Genomic DNA, 18,594 nt, shown 5'->3' on the forward strand with positions numbered 1-18,594 from the left:
CATGGTGCTGTAGCCATGGACTGCATGTGGGGATGGTACCTGCTCTGCCCAATCTCAGAATTGCCAGGGATCCCATCAGCCTCCTGTACCCTCTTTAAGAAGCTACTTGCTTTGCCTGCACCTGAAACTGACCTCAGTGAAACAGCAACAGGTAACATTTGGAAGCAGCTTCTGTTGAGCTGAAGGCAGCAAGATGACAAGGCTGTGCTGGAGCAAACTACCCTGTGGCTTGGGAAAGGGAAAATGGAGGCTCCTGGCTTCTCACCCTGTTCATCTTCCCCAAGCCTATTCCTACTGCCTGACTTCTGATTTTAGGTTTCAGTGTCTAACAAGCCTAAAAGTAAAAATAACAGTAAGGGAACAAAGGTGCTTGAGAGTGAAACACCAGATGGTAACAGTGTTTAGTAGAGAAGCAGTAATGGATCAGTTGTTGTTGACTGCCAACCGGTAAGAAAGTGAATGAAAGAAGTGCTTGGGAAATGAATGGGAAGATAAATTCCATAGGGTTTGATACCTAATTTACATGTTTATTAAAGGCTGCTTGCTCCCCTGCCACCCCCTTCTTAATGCTTTCTTTTTGCTTAATGCCTTCTTATTGCTTTTTTTACCTCCTGTGTTAAGCAAGGTTCCTTTTGTTTTGATTTTTCAGCATTTTTGTTCAAAACAGATGATAAAGAAGAGTCCTATAAAACTCCTAGTCTTAATCCCCTTAGAATTCCTATCAAAGCTTTGCTAGAATTCATAGTGACAGAATTTTACCAATGCCAATAATTGCTAAAGCATGACCGTGTTCTTCAAATTATACTTCTGGTACAAGTGGCAATTAAAAAAAAAACCCTGCAAGATTAGATGTGTTTTTTAAAAATTACTTTTGTACTACTTCTAATGTTGTTTAACCTGTTTTTTGGCAGTACTCTGTATATATTTAGTCTCCTGGGTTCCCATTTAACCTTCATTATTTATTTTTGTGGGTCTCACAGAGTATCTGAGAGAGAACTCTTTAAATTGCAGAAGTCAGAAAGTGGATGTGCAGATTTTGCAGCTGAAGTTGGCTTTACAATATTTTAAATAATTGAATGAATTTGATTTTGGTGATACTCTTAGAAATATTAGCCATTTATGGTCTTTTTTTTTTTTTAATTTAGGACTGAAATAAGCGTTCTTTTGTGATCCCTGTTTTCAGACCTTTTCCCCATGCCAGATATTTCACAAAGAAAACATTCTTTCAAACCTTGCCACAGCATGTAGTTTTTCTGGAAAGCTTGGGCAAAAGCCATCATCATCACTAACAAAAGTAAAAATGGCTTTTCAGCTCACTGAGACAATGAAAAAAGGATCATTCTCCTTCTTTTTTCCATAGTGGCTTGCTCACCAAATACGATATGTTTGGTTTTGGTCAGGAAGCATGTACTCCTCTTTACAGGGGAAGGGTAACAGGAAAGGAGAGAGGGGATTACCCAGTAGTCCCTCCCCTCCATAAATCTCAGTTAGAAAAAAAGTGCTTTTGTATACTTTCTTATCCGGTGCATTCCCTCTGTATGCTGTGACAGGCAAATACTGTGACAGGCAAATCTGTTTCTACATTTTCACCTTGGAGAGGGGGCAGCAGACAACTTTCCCAGATAAAGCAGAGGCAGTAACAAGCGATGCTGCAGAGGCTCCCTCGCTAGATGCTCTGAATTGACCCTGCCTCACTGCGGGATGGGGGCTGGCATGCTGACTCATTTGCCTTGTGAATCTTTTGTCTGTATTTGATGTGGTTTGAAACAAGGTCTCAGATATGGAAAGCGTGATGGAGGGTCTCCAAGAACATGCGGCAGCTGTGTTCAAAACACACCCTTCGTGGTCAAGTTCTGCCACTCTGGCTCATGCCTCAGGACAGCAGAGCTACGATCACATCTGGAACGAGATCTATGCCTGCACTGAGCTTCACCATGTACTTAGAAGAGGAAATGATGAATAATGGTCAATTAACATGTCTAGCAGGCATTTGTCAGCTCTGACAGAGGGGTCCTCTAACAGATTTCTGTTTGGATACCAAAGTTGCCCTCTTTCAAAATTCAGTCTCCGGCTACTGCTGCTAAGCAGGACCTGCCCAGCTGCAACAAAGAGGTGCACGCCCAAGCTGGCATACTTGATGTCCTCTCCTCCTTGGGGCTCACTACCTGCTGTGCAGCCACCAGTCCAGTCATAGCACAAGTAGTGTGATATTGCACCTACTTAAAAATAAGGTGCGTTTACATGCCTGTAGCTGGGGTGTGAATCTGGCTGCAAGAAATAGAAGTGTGCCCTAGTATTTACTGGAGAGTGTGATATTAAGGAATGGGTTAGCATGTGTATACAGAGGAGAGGGGGGGAAGGATGGTGGGATGTCTTGGTTGCTGGAGGCTGTCCAGCAGCTGAGCACCTATGAACCTGACAGCAGATGCCTACTTTGTGCAGGGGCAGAGGCCGGTGTGATAGCAAGTTCCTCCTCTCGGGGAGGAAGTGGCATTTGTGGGCATGGCCTCACAGAGGTTCAGAAGCTGTGAGAGCAAAAGCTGTGAGAGATTCTTCAAGTTTTGGAAAGGGGAAAAAAAAACCACAAACGGCCTAACTGGCAGGGTGGTGAATCAGAAGTAGGACGTACCTCTCTGGCATCTGGAGAATTTGTGCCATGCCTTACGTGGTAAGCTCTGTGACTAATCCTCTGAATTTGAAGGTATTGCTTTGATGAAGACGGACTTTGATTTCCTATTTCTTTACTGTCCTTCTGACTCAGAAGTTGTTCACAGCTGCTGCTTTGACAAATATAAAAGCATTACTCACAGAACTGTTACATCTCAGAAGATCCTGTATCTGCAGCCCAGTACTTCATTTGGCTCACTCTACCAGTGCCACCTGCCTACACCAGTGGGTCCTGCTGGCAAGTTAAGAAAGGACTGAACAATCTCCTTGCTCTGGTGCTGGTTTTCAGAGGACAGGTCTCAGCTGCTGGGGCTGGATGCAGCCCCAATGTTAATGGGAAGTTCTTGCACCTCTGCTCTTGGCCAGGACCAAGCAGGGTACCGAGTGATAAGGAAGCAGGTGAAAGTGAACAGAGGGAGAGAGAGACAGCATTTAGCCTCTCCCCATTCCCTCTTTCCTGCTGGTCAATCAGCCCCAAGTCTGATACCAACTCCATCTTCAAAAATAAACTTGCATTTTTCTGTCAGGAAAAGCTCCCAGGAAGAACATACACTTCTTCCTACCTCAGGCTGATCCTGGCCAGGAAATATTTGATTACTTAATGAAAACTTCAGGGAAGAAAAAACATTGGGCTGACTCATGCAAGCTACGTGATGATTAATAAAAAAAAAGAAAGAAAACAAGATTGTACTGTATATCTTCTGTCAAGTGCACCGAGTCCATGAATGGGTTGGGAAAGAGTACCTACTTGGGGCAATGCAAGGGACATGACTGATCTCAGCAGCATTAGGTTAATTAAAAACCTAATTCTGAAACAGTCTAGTCATGATGATATAGCAAAGCTAGAATTAGATCCTTTACAAAAAAAAAGCACTGTCCACGTCTCAGTGTTTTTGAAATAAAAATTCAGCTGCTACTCTTTTTTCCTCATTTTACTGGCACTTTTCAGACAGCATTGTCTGTATCTTTTTAAAGTGGAAATTTTAAGTGGAAATGCTTCATCCCATGCTTAGTCCATATATTCATTGTGATATTTAATAGAGATGTACAATTTATGCTGTTGATTCAGAAAGATATATTTTATTTCTCTTTCACTTCACATTATTTTAAGTAACAGAGATTGAAGGACCTATTTTCTATAAAATTGAAGAAATTAGACCTTTGGAGTCAACGAGGACAGGATGAGTGAGGAAGATCATTCTTAGTAAGGATAAAGAAATCGTTAACAGATAACCTATCATTGCAAGGATTATGTAAACAATTCATTGTTTGACAGTTTGACATCAAGATTTGTTTGGCTTGAAGGACTTTTTGGAGACAATACACTCATCTCAACTTGCAAATTTATAGAATAGCCAACACAGTCCTGAGTTGATTTGTGTCACTTCTAAGAATAGTTTTGTTAGCATGTCTCGTGTTGAGCAAGATAAATTTGACAAACACCAATTTGTGAAGATGCATTAATAGGATTTTCTCTAATCTGAAAAAACAATGCCAAAATCAATGCTATAAAACCCTTAACACACTGAAAAGAATTCCAATTTATGCCATCCAAATTCAAATGAAGTGGTATAATAGATTGGGATAGAGAAGTGGGTTAAGAGGACAAATTTTTCTTATATACTTGATTGTCTGAGGAAATTAATTGGAAAACACATATTAAATCACTGTCCATAATGTTCCACAATTAATAAATACTGTGTGACTCATAGTGATCTTCTCATTCACATCGGTGCTAATGCCAGTTTAGTTTCACTGATGTTGGTGGAGTAACTCCTGATGCACGTGAGAAGGCCTTAGTGGAGTTTATAACAGGGCAGATATAGCTGTTTTCCTGCTTGCAGCTCTTCTGCTACTCTTTGTACTACATTGTTGAGTGTGCTGGAAAGAACTGAGAAAAAAAAAAAGTATTGAATTTAATTTTACAAAATGTTAGCTAGACCGTTTAATATATGCTTTTGTTGGGGGTGTTGTGCGTACACCGCAGTAAAACTTATCTACAGCCTAGTCTGATATTACTTCTTCGTTGCCACATGATGATTTTGCCCCATGTTCAGCCTATGATTTGCTGGAGCCCAGAAATCAGTTTTTCTTTTATGGCAGGAAGAAAAAGTATGGGCTGGGAGGTCAGACATGCCACTAGCCATAGCTGGGTTGAGGTTTTGATGAAACATATTCTGAATTTCTTTGGAAAAGTTCCTCTAACTGACCCTTGCTGCAGTCCTGTCTTTGGAATAGGCATAGCTCTTTCACACAGCCCAGGGACTTTATAAGGAAAAAACACTAAGAATTGGAAAGAAATCAAATATTGTGGAGTTATATACCACAATAATTTTACTGCTGGCTGGATTATGAATTTCATCCAGCCGGGCACTTCCTTTCCTTTTCTTTCCCTTTTGTAATGATAAAGCCTATGCATAAAGCTGTCAAGTAAGAATCATATATATACTTACCACACCAATTTTTAACTATGTGTGTTGGAACTAGGAACTAACTACCGAGACTGATAACACAGCTGTGGCTCTCAGTGGGGAGGGTGTAGGAAATATCAGCCCCAGTAAGCCTCTGGCATCCTTCAGAAAGAAGAATGAAAGAGAGTAAAAAATTGTTTATATGTATAATTATCTGTATGTATACATTTAATAAAACCTGAAAGAAGGAAGAAAAATTATATCAACCTGCTGTTTCTCTGACAGCAGCAGGAATGCCATCCGTTTCCATTATTCCATACTGCAGGTTTCCATGACAGTCAGTACCACAGGCAGCAGCAGCCTTCTCGTAGGCAACACATATAGCAAAACTGTCTACTTTAGAAAGGTTTAGAAATCTTCCTGAGCATCAAAAATGTAATTACCATTTTTCTGTCTGGAAAAAAGGGTATAGTTATACAGGCAGCTTGCAGCTGCTAGGATTAGAAGAGGGCACAGCAACTGCCCACAGGGAGCATGTGGTGAGGAGAGGAGCCTACTTGTCCCTTTTTTTCTTACATCACCTGAGACTCCAGGAGCTAAAGGTAAAAAACCTCAACATAAAATCTGCAGAGATCAGAGGTGCTGTTTGGGGTTTTGTTTTTTTTTTTTCTTTTAAGGGCGGGGCAGGGGGGCTGTCATCCAACTGAAAATAAAACTGCATTTGCTCTGGTTTGTTTCAGTGAGTGTGCCTGGGGATCCTTAACTACTTCTGGTCCGTGGAGAGAAGCTTGACCATCAGTACCACTGGCCTCTCCTTCAAGGCTGGTCACCTAATTCCCAGTGTAGGAGACACCTCCTGGGTCAGTGCTGCCAAAGGAGGCACTGGTGACTTTGGTGGCCTGAGTTCACAGCCATATATGCACTACACGCCAGCTGACTAAAAGGTGAGGTAGTCTTTAGTCTTCCAAAGTCTTCCACTAGACACCAGCATTTAATACTCCAAAACATGTGCTTCAACACGAGTACCTAATCCAGTTCACTCTTCCGTGCAAGCTATGTAGTGGTCAATTGCTGAATCATCTGAGGGATTCAGTGTAGCTTGTTCCTCAGAACCATGCGTCTCACTTTAACAGACTAAATACTTGTATCTATCAGCAGTCTGTAGCAAACCTCTGAGAAACTTCAGGCATGTAGAAGTATAATGTCAACACTGTCTGCCAGATAAACATTTACTTACACTGGTGCTGCTGGCTGTGCTTAAACTAGGACCTTTGTAAGTAAAGTGTGGGATTATCACACAGAGTAGATGTTCCTGAGAAATCTGAGGCATTTTGAAATTTATGGAAAGGCTCGTTTAAATAACTCCTAATGGCTTCTAAACTGTATTGCTTAGATTTAGGTAGAATTCAGGACTCACTGTTTTTTAACCTTGGATGAGGGCATGTGGCTGAAGTGATATAATTAGTACACTTAACTTCACAGATTGGAAAATAATTATTAAAATCAAGTTCCTAAGGCTTATGAAGCTTTGGTTTCCCCAGCTTTTTTGTAAAATATACCAAACAGAACCAATACATCATGCTGACATTAATGGTTTGATGTGATATGGTATTTTTGTCTTTTGAGCTGTAGAATTTCCCTTGCAGCTCTGCTACCTGACACTCATCCCAAAGTTCTCATGTAGAAAGCTTCAAGAATCAGGATAGTATTTTAATAGGAGCTTTTGAGCTCACATTTATTTCTCACTTACTGAAAACTTGTTTGGTTTTCTGCTGTAGAAATACACAGAAGCAAGCACACAAACCACGTAATGGAAGAACTGTGACTAGTACCAAAAATGAAGTTTGTTTGCTTATGTTAAGTCTTCAGCCTCACCTGACCCCAAAAGAAACCCAAATCAGAAAAAAACTCCATGTCCCTAAAAATAAAAAATCTAAACCTCTTTGAAAATAAAATGTGTGGGGAGGACATAGAGCTGATGATATTTTTAAGGTGTCTTTAGTTTTATTTCTCATATCTATTGTTTATCCATTAAAAATGTAATCAATTAAAATTCCTAAATGAAAAGCTACTTGGAACTAGAAAATTGTGATTTTCCACTTAAAATATGTTGAACTGGGAGGTCCAGAACTTTGAATTTTCAAGTCAGAAAAAGTACTTTTAAAAGAAGTTTCATTTTCCAAGGGGAGGTGTCAGTTTGCTGGGAAGCAGGCATTGTGACAAACTCTTCTGAACTCTGCATAATATGCATTTATTTTCAATCCCCCCTTTTTTTTGTCATAGAAGAAATTATGCAAAGATCAGTCCTGACCTTCCATCTAAGCACTCTCTGATCTGGAGATGAGCTGTGGAATCTCATGAATGATGAGCTTCACAGAGCCCCTAGAGACATTATGTGAAACACAGACAATATTTCCCCTGGACTAATACATGGATATGTATATACGCTTGAACTTCAACTAAAGCTTAGATAAATATATACTAATCCTATTACAGTTTAACTGGCAACAAATTTATAAGCAGGGGCAACAATATTTCCTTTACAACAGTTTCTAATGTGTTTGGTTGTTTTTTTAATGTACTGCACAGGCTGCCTCTCAAGAACTGAAAAAATAATTGACCCATTTTACTGGCAAACTAATTGAGACCTATCTAACATACTCCCTGGCGCATGCTGTAAACCCAGAGCATATGGCATTGTTTTTAGAATACTTTTAGCATCTAAGCTGTGCGCAAAATTGGAGGCATACCTGTGTTATGAATCCTTCCAAGTTGTAAGCTGTAAGCCAATGTGGTGACTCAGCACACAGTGTATCCATAACTGAGATGCTGAGGCAGTGTTGCACCCTCCCTAGCAGACTGCTTGGGGTGGAAATCATCAGAGGCGTGAGTTTCAAGGACAGAAGGCCCTGCAAAACAGTGCATTACATTAAGTTAAAACTCTTTTCTGTCCCCTGTTGAGATAAAGTAGATAAAATATATGCAGGTGCATAAGCGTTACTTTGTAACCCAAAAGGGATTTGTTAAGCCCTGGTAAACCTGAGCAGAGCTAGAAGAGGAAAGCCAAAACCTGCGGGCAAAAACATAGCATGTAAATATTCAGTTACTTGATTTGTTGCTATAGACATATAACTGTGTATTAACACTCTTCATAGTCATAAATAATATTTAGAAGGCTTCAGTTGTCTCTTTAAAATATGACTCCCAAAATAAACATGACAGGGAGAAAACCTTCATTTCTTTTTGGTTTTGTTTTGTAAGAACTTTCCAGTTCTATAGTCAGATGCCCTTTCTGCAGAACACAGTAGTCTTGCCTGAGATTTTTAGGAGTGGGACAGAGCAGAAATCACTGGAAAAAAATTCAAGAGCTTGAAAGTGGAGATATTTCAATGAATGTTCTCCATAAGGCTGTTTAAAAACACAACTAAAAACACCTTCTACCTGGGTGAAGTCAGCCCAGTATTTGCTCAGTTATTTACCTAAATCAAGCTGAATTTAATTCTTCTATAAAGGGCCTTGAGTTAACCTTTAGAAAATTCTGCACCCGATTGCTAAGAGCGGTGAATCAAATAGCCTGTTCAGAAGACTAAGGGAAGAACAGAGGGTGCAGAACACTAGCGAAAAAAGGAAAGGAATCTGACCAGGCGGATCCAATGTTATGTTCAAATTAGGTGCACATTTTGCAGGGCTGCCTCATTAACTTTATGGTGAAGAATGAATTCCGATCCAGCACAGATCTGTGAAGCTGGCAAGCTGTTCTTCCCAGTACGTTTAGATTTTACTAAGACTTCTACGACCAAAGCAAATACCTTTTCTTTTCCTCCATCCTTTCTTTTAATAGAATTTGAGATATCCAGGTGCTAGCAGGTAAAGTTTGGTTAACACCAGGCATCTTGTAAAGGCAGATGTTAAGAGACCCAGTGAAAGGAGGAAGTCCCAATGTATTATGCGTCATTATTTGGCACTGAAGTGAGAACAGAGGTGCATTACATACCAGGAAATAGTAAAAACAAACAGTGGAAAACGAGGAACTCGTGTTTGCTTGCTAGCTTCTTACAAGAAGAACCATTTTTGAAGGCTTCTATGGCTATACCCCTAAACCAAGTGTTGGGAGAATAACTTCTGTAGTTATACACCTAGAGATAGATGTATGTAATTCTCTTTGTGGCACTCCTAGTCAAGAAACAGGATGTTTAGAAAGCTAACGCCACGTCTCCTGACTGCAGTACTGGATTCTCGCTTGGGGTGTTACCAAGCTAACTAGTGACTCACTGCCAAGGAGGATGATTCTCTTTTGAAGATGTTGATGTTTTTGCTTAGAAAAGTAAGGTCACTGTTAAACTATTCTATTTGACAAGTGCTGATATCACAGCAATTTGGGACATGAGTCAATGGGTATTCCTTTTAATTAGTGCTGAAGTCTGTGTGTGTGTGAGCTTATCTCCAAATCTTGCAAGTGTAACTTACCCAAGAAGGCTTTAAAAATATGTTTGCTTTGTATTTGAATATCAGAATTTAAGACACTTTTTGCCAAATCTGGGCTAACTTAGAAAAAGGGAAAAAATTTCTACCGTAGTTCAAGAGCTAATCTTGTTTTGAAGTCTTCTTGGTGCTTTTTGTGGATTTATATGCCTGAAGGAACAACTAGGCACAACAGAAATCTCATACAGTTTGTCTTACTCCATGATAGTGTAAATGAAGCCATGGTGTATGTACTACCAGCAAAAAATAATATCCTGGCAATATTTTACTTTTTTGTTCTTTGCTAGTGACAAAACCCCATGTTCCTGGGCCCAGTCCACCCTTAGATATGTTGATTATATAGAATTGCAATCCTTGCAGAGCTGACTGCTTCTATCTCTGCGTCTTTTTTTTCACGCCATAGGTCCACAGCGCTCAGTTCATGGAATTTGCAGAGATGGAAAACCATGATGATTTTCACACTAGCAAAAATGGATATATTCATACACAGGACCAGCGAGAGCTTTACATAATATATGATGTTGCTTTAGAGGACCTGAAAGAGCTTGAGAACCAGCTGCTGCTTGTGGCCAGCCAGTACATTTAAAAAGATAAAGGTAGAGATATTTACAGGTCCCAAAGACCTGTGATAATTTGGTTTGCTGTTTTCAGGGTAGGCTGATCCTATGATGTCTTGAACGTTTCTGTACTTCTGCAAGACCAAGTACTGACTGGAATTTTGGGACCTTTCTTTATCCTCCTACTTAGCTAAGTGGTGAATGTGTTACAAAGATGTAACTGAACACGTGGAATTGCTTGTCACATGTTGTTAATGTTGCAGTTTTGCACTTATTCAGGGTCATAGACATCAAAGTAATCCTGGAGGGGAAAGAAGTAATATAATGAAAAAGCACATCTTCAAGGCACACAGAGGAGTCAGAAAAGAAGAATGTTAATTGTTTCCAAATGTCTTTTAATTAACATATTGGTTTGCTTTTCTGCAGAACTAAATTTACCCCCACCACTTTTAAACCTTTCTCAGTTGTAAAGAAGCTGTAAAATATCTGATGTTCTAGACTTCCTTTTTTCCTGCTGCTTTTTGGTTTTTTTTTGTAGTAATAACTGGGTTGAGGCAGACTGTATTACAGATTTCTAAAAAGAGCAGCTGTAGTGAGTAGTGAGGAGGAAGAAGCTTGTACCTGTAGAAAGTGTGTGGGGAGGGCCATTAGAAAACAGTGAATAAATGACACAAAGATGTATGATATTCAGAGAATTGCACAAAATATATCTTAAAAAACTGGAATTACTTTCTGTATTGATAGAATAATGTTTCTGAAGTTTTAGTATGCTTCCCTGAATTTGAATGTTCTGACAGAGAATGCAGGGCAGAGCTGAGGATCAAGATGACCAAAAACCTTTACAAACCTGTGAATGCCTAAATGCCTGCTAGGACCTCCTTTGAAGTCACCTGAAGGTCCTCATTGTGGAGGTTTTTCTGAATCATCTTTCATGTAAGGAGAAGCTGAGAGAGCTGGGACAGTTCTGGCTGGAGAAGGCTCAGGATTAATCACTGATCAGTGTGTATAAATACCTGGTGGGAGGGGACAAAGAAGAGGGAGCCAGACTCTTCTCAGTGGTCCCCACTGACAGGACCAGAGGCAATGGGCACAAAGCAAAACACATGAAATTCCATCTGAGCAGAAGAAAACACATTTTTACCATAAGGGTGGTCAAACACTGGCACAGGTTGCCCAGAGAGGTTGTGGAGGTCTTCATCTGTGGAGATTTCCAAAACCTGACTGGACATAGTCCTGGGCAACCCACCCTAGGTGATCCTGTTTGGGAGCAGGGGGTTGGGCTGGATGACCTCCAGAGGTCCCTTTCAACCTCAACCATTCTGTGATTCTGTCATGACAGGAGGCAGACTACTGATGAGGTATGGTACTCTGGTAGGCTGGTATAGCAGTTCCTGTGTTTATGTGTCGCTTCGTTATCACCCCCACACAGTGCACTTGAGGACTGATCCTGTACTACCACTCCTAGCTCCTTATGCTTCTTCCTGATACGGTCTCTTTCTGTGTGCCATGGACACAAATGCTTTTAATGTTGACTTCTTCAGTGATCATGGACTTCAAAAGACTCTCTTGTTTAGCTTTTGAAAAATAAGACATTCAAAGTCTGGAGCTGAAGAGTAGCTGCTGAAGCCTCTTCTATTTACTTCATGGCTAATTTTTAGCTCTGCAGTTCTAAACATTTCAGAGTCACTCTACTTGATTTATCATTTATTGTCAAAATTAGCTCTAATTCAGATAGCATTACAGCCAAGAAACCAAAAGCATGATTTCTTTAAGGATTTCTAGTAAGCTGCTACTATAGGAACATTTGTAGTGATTTTTTTTCCTTCCTTCACAGTCTTTTTTAAATCATGAAGACTGACTTCTCCAGTAGCAAGCCATCTGAGAAGAAAGCCCTCCCCTGGGTCTGCACTCTGCCCTGCTATATCTCTCTGTAAAATTTATCTTTGAGTAGTCTGTGCCACTTTGATCTGATCTGAAAGTGAAGGTGAGGAGGTGAAGGTGACCCCAACATGCTTTGGTGCTGTGAAAAATTAAGCTTCTCTTCACTTTCCTCCCCAAGTTTTCTTGTGCTTTCCCTGGCTTTACCTCTTGATGTGGGTCTTTTGAACTGCAGCCACTGCCCTTTTTCTCAAGGAATATTTGTTAGAAGATGATGGAAGAGATGTTTAAACCAAATGCCTGGTGCACTTGTTCTTTGCCTTGCAGAACACTCTGGGGCCCTCCAAAGCTATGGAACTTGAAATATTTTCCTGGCCAGAGGTTCCCTGGCAAGCAAAACTCACAAACCTGTGCTATAAATAAAAAGACTTATCACAAGCCCTGGGACTCTAGGCATGCAGAAATCCCTCTGATACTGTCATATGCTTGTTTTCTCCTTTTTTTTTTCTTTTGTCTTAGGCAATGTAACTTGTGTGCAATCCAGTGGCAGCAACAACCTTGGCTGGGCACATGCCTCTGTGGATTAGTGTGCTGTGCTGCTTGACCTCTGGGCCTGTGAAACTGCTCTCTTAGAAAAAAAATGCCAGGTACAGAAGCTTTTCTTGGTCTGAAAACAGTGATAAGCAATCAGTTCACTTCAGGCTGTGTAAGGTTCCCTTTCAACAGCATCTCCCATTGTGTATACACAGGGATGCCAGAGCCAGCAACCGTGGGTGGTGGCAGGAGTCTCAGATGCATTGGGAACCTGCTGCTGGGCTGGGTGCAGAGGGCTGGAGCTCCTGGGTGCTGTGAGTTGGGTCTAAAGGACCACATGTAATGGCTTTTATGACATGAGAGCAGAAATACTTTTGTTGTCAGATGGCAGCCTCTGTAGCTGCTGTGCCAGGGGCTGGAAGCACGGCCTTAGGGAGAGTCACCCACCACTGGATAACTGGGAATGATAATTGGGAAGGACAAAGCCATCTCCAGAGCAAAACTGCAGAGCACGTTTTGTCCCTACTTGTGTGCCAGGGAATGGAGCAAATGCAGACTAGGGAAGAACCAGGTCCGGCCCTGAGGAGCCTGGGCCAGTAGGAAGCCCAAGGTGCAAATTTCTTCTGTGGTCCTGGCTGTACCTGCTTTCTGGGGCTGGTGCAGGAAACTTTTTGTGGCCATCATTAGAACTGTTGTCATTGCATCTTTGTGAAGCCCAGGGAGGAGAGACTTAGTCTGCAGCTGGCTAAGCCCATCATTTGGGTTACCCTTTGTCAGAGGCAACCAGAGAGATATTTTTGTTTGTTACAACATAAAACCACAATCCATTTATTAATAAAAACTATATATATGAGTCTATATATATTATAAATTAATTTCTTCTTTGTTAGTTAATCTCTATGAGAAAAAAATGCCATGATTTAGTATGGAGTTTAAAAAACCAAAAAACAAACCAACAGTAAAAATGTATATTAAGTGATTTGTAGCTTTGCCATTTACAAGGGCTGCTGCATATCCTGCGGGCTTTCCCCTTCCTCTCTGTGAATCTAGTCATGTGTCTGTATTTTGCTACGGGACATGAAAGCACACAGGGTTTCTGCATGAAATCTTCAGTCTTGAAAGATGAAGAGTAGACAAGGCCAGAGGAAGGGACCCAGAGCAGCTTGGAAGCGTATTTCTGTCTATGGGACTCACTGGTCCCAAGGACAGTCTGTGAGTGTCAGGAAGCAGAAAGGAGCAGAGAGTCTACTTCAGAAGCAGTGAGAAATGGTGCTTATTGAGGTTGCCTTTACACACTTGAAAAGTTTTGTTCTCAGTCCTGGAGTAACCCAGGGCAGCTCTCAAAACAGAAATGCTAGAGGGTGTCAGGGAATCTCCTGTGTACCACTGAAGAGGCTTTAGGCAGAAAACTTTTTAAACTAAAATGGTTGTATGTAGTTTAGGCAATCTCCTGAGGCCACTCTCCCATTTTCAGAGAGGAGCTTTGTGTTACAAAGCTATATAAAATACTGTCTAATTGCCTAGTTCACTAAGTTTCTTTGCTTTCCATTGCTGTATGATCTGTGAATTTACATTTTCTTTTTATCATGAGCCTCTGTATAAGGAAATCTGCTTTCTTTTTGGAAGAAAAACTCCCAGTAGAGAAGAATGAAACCTCTACAGCAACAATACACTACTTCTCTTCCAAAACCTTCAAAGAGTATATTCTGGAACTGCTGTCATAACCCAACTCTCTAGGCAGGATTAAATGTACAGATGTGCTGTTGCTGGAGGTCTTTAGCTTTTAGATGAAATGAAATGGAAGTGGGTCTCTAGCTTTGTTTCCAGCTGGGACAGAGTTCTTTCTGAATGAGAAAACAAGAACCCTTTGTCCAGCAGCTGAGACAGCTTAGCTCAGCCAATATAAAACTTGCTTATGGCCTACTGCAGTGTCTTAGCTTCATCCAGAATAGTCAGGTCAGGCAGGCCTACATCAGAAAACTTATCATATAATCATAGAATGATAGAATGTCCTGAGTTGGAAGGGACCCACAAGGATCACCAAGTCCAACTCCTGTCCCTGCACAGGACAGCCCCAAATTCACACCATGTCTCTGAGTGCCTTGTCCAAGTGGTTCTTGAATAGCGTCAGGCTCGGTGCCATGACTGCCTCCCTGGGGAGCCTGTTCCAGTGCTCCACCGCCCTCTGGGTGAAGAACCTTTTCCTAACATCCAACCTAAACCTCCCCTGGCACATCTTCCTGCCATTCCCTCCGGTCCTGTCATGGGTCACCAATGAGAAGAGACCAGCGCCTGCCCCTCCTCCTCTCCTCGTAAGGATGCTGTAGACCACGATGAGGTCTTCCTTCAGTCTCCTCTTCTCCAGGCTTAACAAACCAAGTTACTTTAGCTGCTCCTTGTATGGTTCCTTCTCTAAACTTATCATGAACTTCGTGGCCCTCCTCTGGACACTCTCTAGTAGCTTTATGTCCTTAATGTTCTGTGGCACCCAAAGCTGCACACAGTACTTGAGGTGAGGCCACACCAGCACAGAGCAGAGCGGGACAATCACCTCCTTTGACCAGCTGCAATGCAGTGCTTGGTGCACTCCAGGACACGGTTGGCCCTCTTGGCTGCCAGGGCACACCGTTGGCTCATGTTTAACTTGCCATTGACCAGAACCCCGAGGTCCCTCTCCATGGAGCTGCTCTCCAGCCTCTCGTTCCACAGTCTGTATGTACATCCAGGGTTGCCAGGCCCCAGGTGTAAAATCTGGCACTTGCCCTTTTTAAACTTCATACGGTTGGAGAAGGCCCAGCTCTCTAATCTGTCCAGATCTCTCTGCAGGGCCTCTCTGCCCTCGAGAGTGTCAACAGCTCCTCCCAGTTTTGTGTTGTCAGCAAACTTAATTAGTATTCAAAATACCTGACTGTTTCCATTCAAATTTGAATTCTCACCTACCAAGTTACCTCCTAAGCCCTTCTGCATCTTCTTCCACAGTCTTCTGGTATCAGTATGGAAAGTAATGTGGATGTTTTTCTGCTTCCATGTCAATGTAAAATAGCCTGATGTAGATCAGTTCATATAGCCATGACCAGTTTGTCCAGAAGCAAGAGCACTGGCCATTCATATTTTCAATTCCCTAATTGCCATCTGACCAAAAATTACTACAATGTCATCTTGAGAGTTCGTGTGCTGTCATGCTTAGCACATTTCTTTTTTTGTCCTAAGCTGTGGGTATTTGTAATTAAAATCTTTATTTAAATAAAACTTTACAGCTGTTCTTTGTAGAGAAGCCTGAAGAGGGCACGCACCTTTGTACATCTTTAATTACATAATTACATCTTTAATTAATTTGGATTTTCCCCAAAAAATGTGAAGTAACTGTGACAGTTGCCGGATGAGATAGCAGAGTGTCTTGTATGAACCTACAGGTTTAAAGTTGAGGGACATTGAGTATTTAAAAGACATGAAACTAGTGTGTGAAAAAAAGAAACAGAGAATGGATTAGAGTGCAAAGAAGTGGGTGTTTTTAAAGTAGTAAGTACTTTGCCTTGTTACTTTTTGAGGGGAAAACTGTACAGAATAAAACCCTTCATGCTTCAGTAGAAAAAACCCCATGTTAACCACGCAAGATTTGGAAGACATTTCTTATATGGGCAGTTTATTCTATGTTCTGTTCTTGAGTCTTCTGGTGAAGCACCAAGTAATATCCTGTGCCAGAAACAAGATTCCATATCAGGTCACTGTTGCTTTGATACAGGCGGCAAACTCCGTGTTCAGAAATCTCTCCCCAGTGAAGAATGAATACTTGGGCGAATAAACATTTCTAAAGGTACTTCTGAATATCTCTTCAGCTTCTAGATGTTTACTTTGAAGCTTACCAACATGCTTTGGACCCAGAGGAAAGATTTGCTTTAGCCCAAGCAATAACTGACATCATGCATAAATGTCCAGGGTTTGACCTCAAGCTTGAATATTTTGTCAATGCCTACAAGGATGAATGCATCTGTTTGCAGCTTCACCTCCAACTGCTGAGGGACATAGTAAACCAACAAGTAGGTTGAGTTTAGAGTATATCCATCCTGGGGAAGTAGGAGACGAAATCCAGAATGAGAAGCTTTGATTTCAGCCTGCATGGGTTTATGCTGTTAAAATGGGTCAATACTAATTTAACAATGAATTCTATGGATGCTTTGTACAATAGAAGGTCTGAAGCTCAAAAGCAGAAAACTGTAATTTCATCAATATCAGAAAGAAAACGTTGAAAGGATTGCAGAGCTTCACATGTCATGTTAAAGCCACATCTACTGCCATTTGAGACAATTAGAAATAGTAGTTGAGAGGCATGGAAGCTAAATAAAATTATAATTGATATTTGTTCTGTAACACAGTGGGTAAGGAACTAGTCCAGTTTATAGTAAGAGAGAAGAGACTTTAAAAAGAATATAAACAAATCTTGTACTTTAAAGTGCACTTAGAAAAGCAGTATATTTCAGATAGCTGTGAATTCCTGTGCTAAAAATTAAAGCACAACATTTGAAATCCTCACATTTTTTCTCTCGTTTAAAAATCTGCCTCAGCTTTCCTCTGTATCCTGCCACAAGGTATTTCCTTTCTCTAAGCTTTGATTTCAGAGGCTGAAAGTTGGGAAGTTTAATTAGCTAACCTTTGTCACTTGGCTTTTAGTCTACAAACGGAAGTTTGGGTGTTGGTATAGGAGGCTACTGTTGTTCTGCTGTTGCCACTAATGCTACCATATTGCTAGCGATAAAAACAGAGCCTTTCCAGCATCATTTGAGCTCAAATTTTGTTCTGAAGGAATATAAAAGATTCAAAATAATTTTAGCAGGAATAATTAATCTAGAGGGGGTACACGTCTAAATGACTTGAAAATGTATATATATATATATAAAAATAGAAAATTTTCATCTTCTGTTTAAATAAAGAGTAGTTGGCTTTGCCTTAATTTCTAGCTATGTGTGAATTTTATTGGCTAATGTAATCTGCATTTATTGCTGAGTTTTACATAGATGCCCAGAGGGAATAAGTCCACAGGGTTTGTCGGGAAGGTCAGAGAGGTGGCATTGGTGAATTTGGACTCCCTTATAATATAATTACTAAGCAGCTTATCTCTCTTAACACTAGCTGGTGAGTAATTATACAGTTTTATTTTCCTGGAGAGTACCTCTTTCTGTTCTAGTTTCTGTGGCTGACTTGGGATCCAGCACCTGAATATAAGACTATTTGAAAAAATCACAGTCTTAAGGTGAATCAAGCAACAGATGAGTGTCTTGTGTTATTGGTCTCATGTTATTTAGATAGCCAGAAAAACATTCGAAGAAGAAAAGTGATTCCTCCCCCACTGCCTTTAAAATGCCCTTTCATGACAATGGATTCGATAATTGCATCTTGCAGCCCACTGGGACATTAATATTCCTGTGGGTACAGACTATTAGACAGTCATGATGAAAGTGGGTACTGAGGTTAGCCTTGCTTTAGACTTGCTGCATCAGTATCCTGACCTAGCTTCACAACTTTCACTGCCCTTTGGCCGCAGCCTATTACTCTTTCCAGCACAACTGTCCGGTTTTCTGTGCATGTACTCTGTTTTCACATGTGGAATACACACACTACCTGCAGTACAGACCTGCCACATGTTCTGCATCCTGCAGCTGCGCAGCACTGTGGGTGATGGGAAGGGTTTATGTAGCAGCTAATACAAACCCAAAAGCCAAGGGCCCCTTGCCTCTGACCCCTTCTGGTTTCCTGCCCCTGTCTCAAGCCCCTTGGCCCTATTCCTCCCCCTACACACTTTGATTTTTTGTTGGTTTTCTGAGGGCTCATTTTCAAGTGCAGACAGTTTTAATGGGTGGGCGTAATAGACGTGAAAATCCAGTTAAAAAACCAAGTCAGCTAACGAAAGAGAATTTTAAACATTTTCTATTTTCATTAGCAAATGAGACTACTTAGATGTGTTCCAACATAATTACATTTATTAAGGCTTCAGTTCTATTTGCAGATTTAATGATTGATTTCTGATGTGCACTAAAGCCATTGCAATTTATTCTTGCAAATTAAGCAAT

The 18,594-nt window shown here is 40.9% G+C and overlaps 2 long non-coding RNA genes across 4 annotated transcripts in view; one reads left to right on the forward strand and one right to left on the reverse strand.

Moving 5' to 3' along the window:
• The first annotated feature begins 1,744 nt into the window (after window positions 1-1,744).
• On the forward strand, window positions 1,745-17,467 carry LOC142054624 (uncharacterized). Its single transcript, XR_012659622.1, has 3 exons — window positions 1,745-1,936; window positions 5,819-6,022; window positions 9,964-17,467. It is a non-coding gene; the product is annotated as an uncharacterized LOC142054624 (long non-coding RNA).
• LOC142054621 (uncharacterized) overlaps window positions 2,434-18,594 on the reverse strand; it is a 36,983-nt gene continuing 20,822 nt past the window's right edge. The window contains exons 3-5 of one of the 3 annotated variants that reach the window (XR_012659618.1): window positions 7,829-7,987; window positions 5,121-5,240; window positions 2,434-4,558 (exon numbers count right to left, since the gene is read on the reverse strand). This is a non-coding gene — a long non-coding RNA (uncharacterized LOC142054621). The remainder of the gene's footprint in view (window positions 4,559-5,120; window positions 5,241-7,828; window positions 7,988-18,594) is intronic. The other 2 variants (XR_012659617.1, XR_012659616.1) reach the window with 2 other exon arrangements.

Source organism: Phalacrocorax aristotelis, chromosome 3 (genome assembly GCF_949628215.1).
Source record: "Phalacrocorax aristotelis chromosome 3, bGulAri2.1, whole genome shotgun sequence".
Lineage (NCBI taxonomy): Eukaryota > Metazoa > Chordata > Aves > Suliformes > Phalacrocoracidae > Phalacrocorax > Phalacrocorax aristotelis.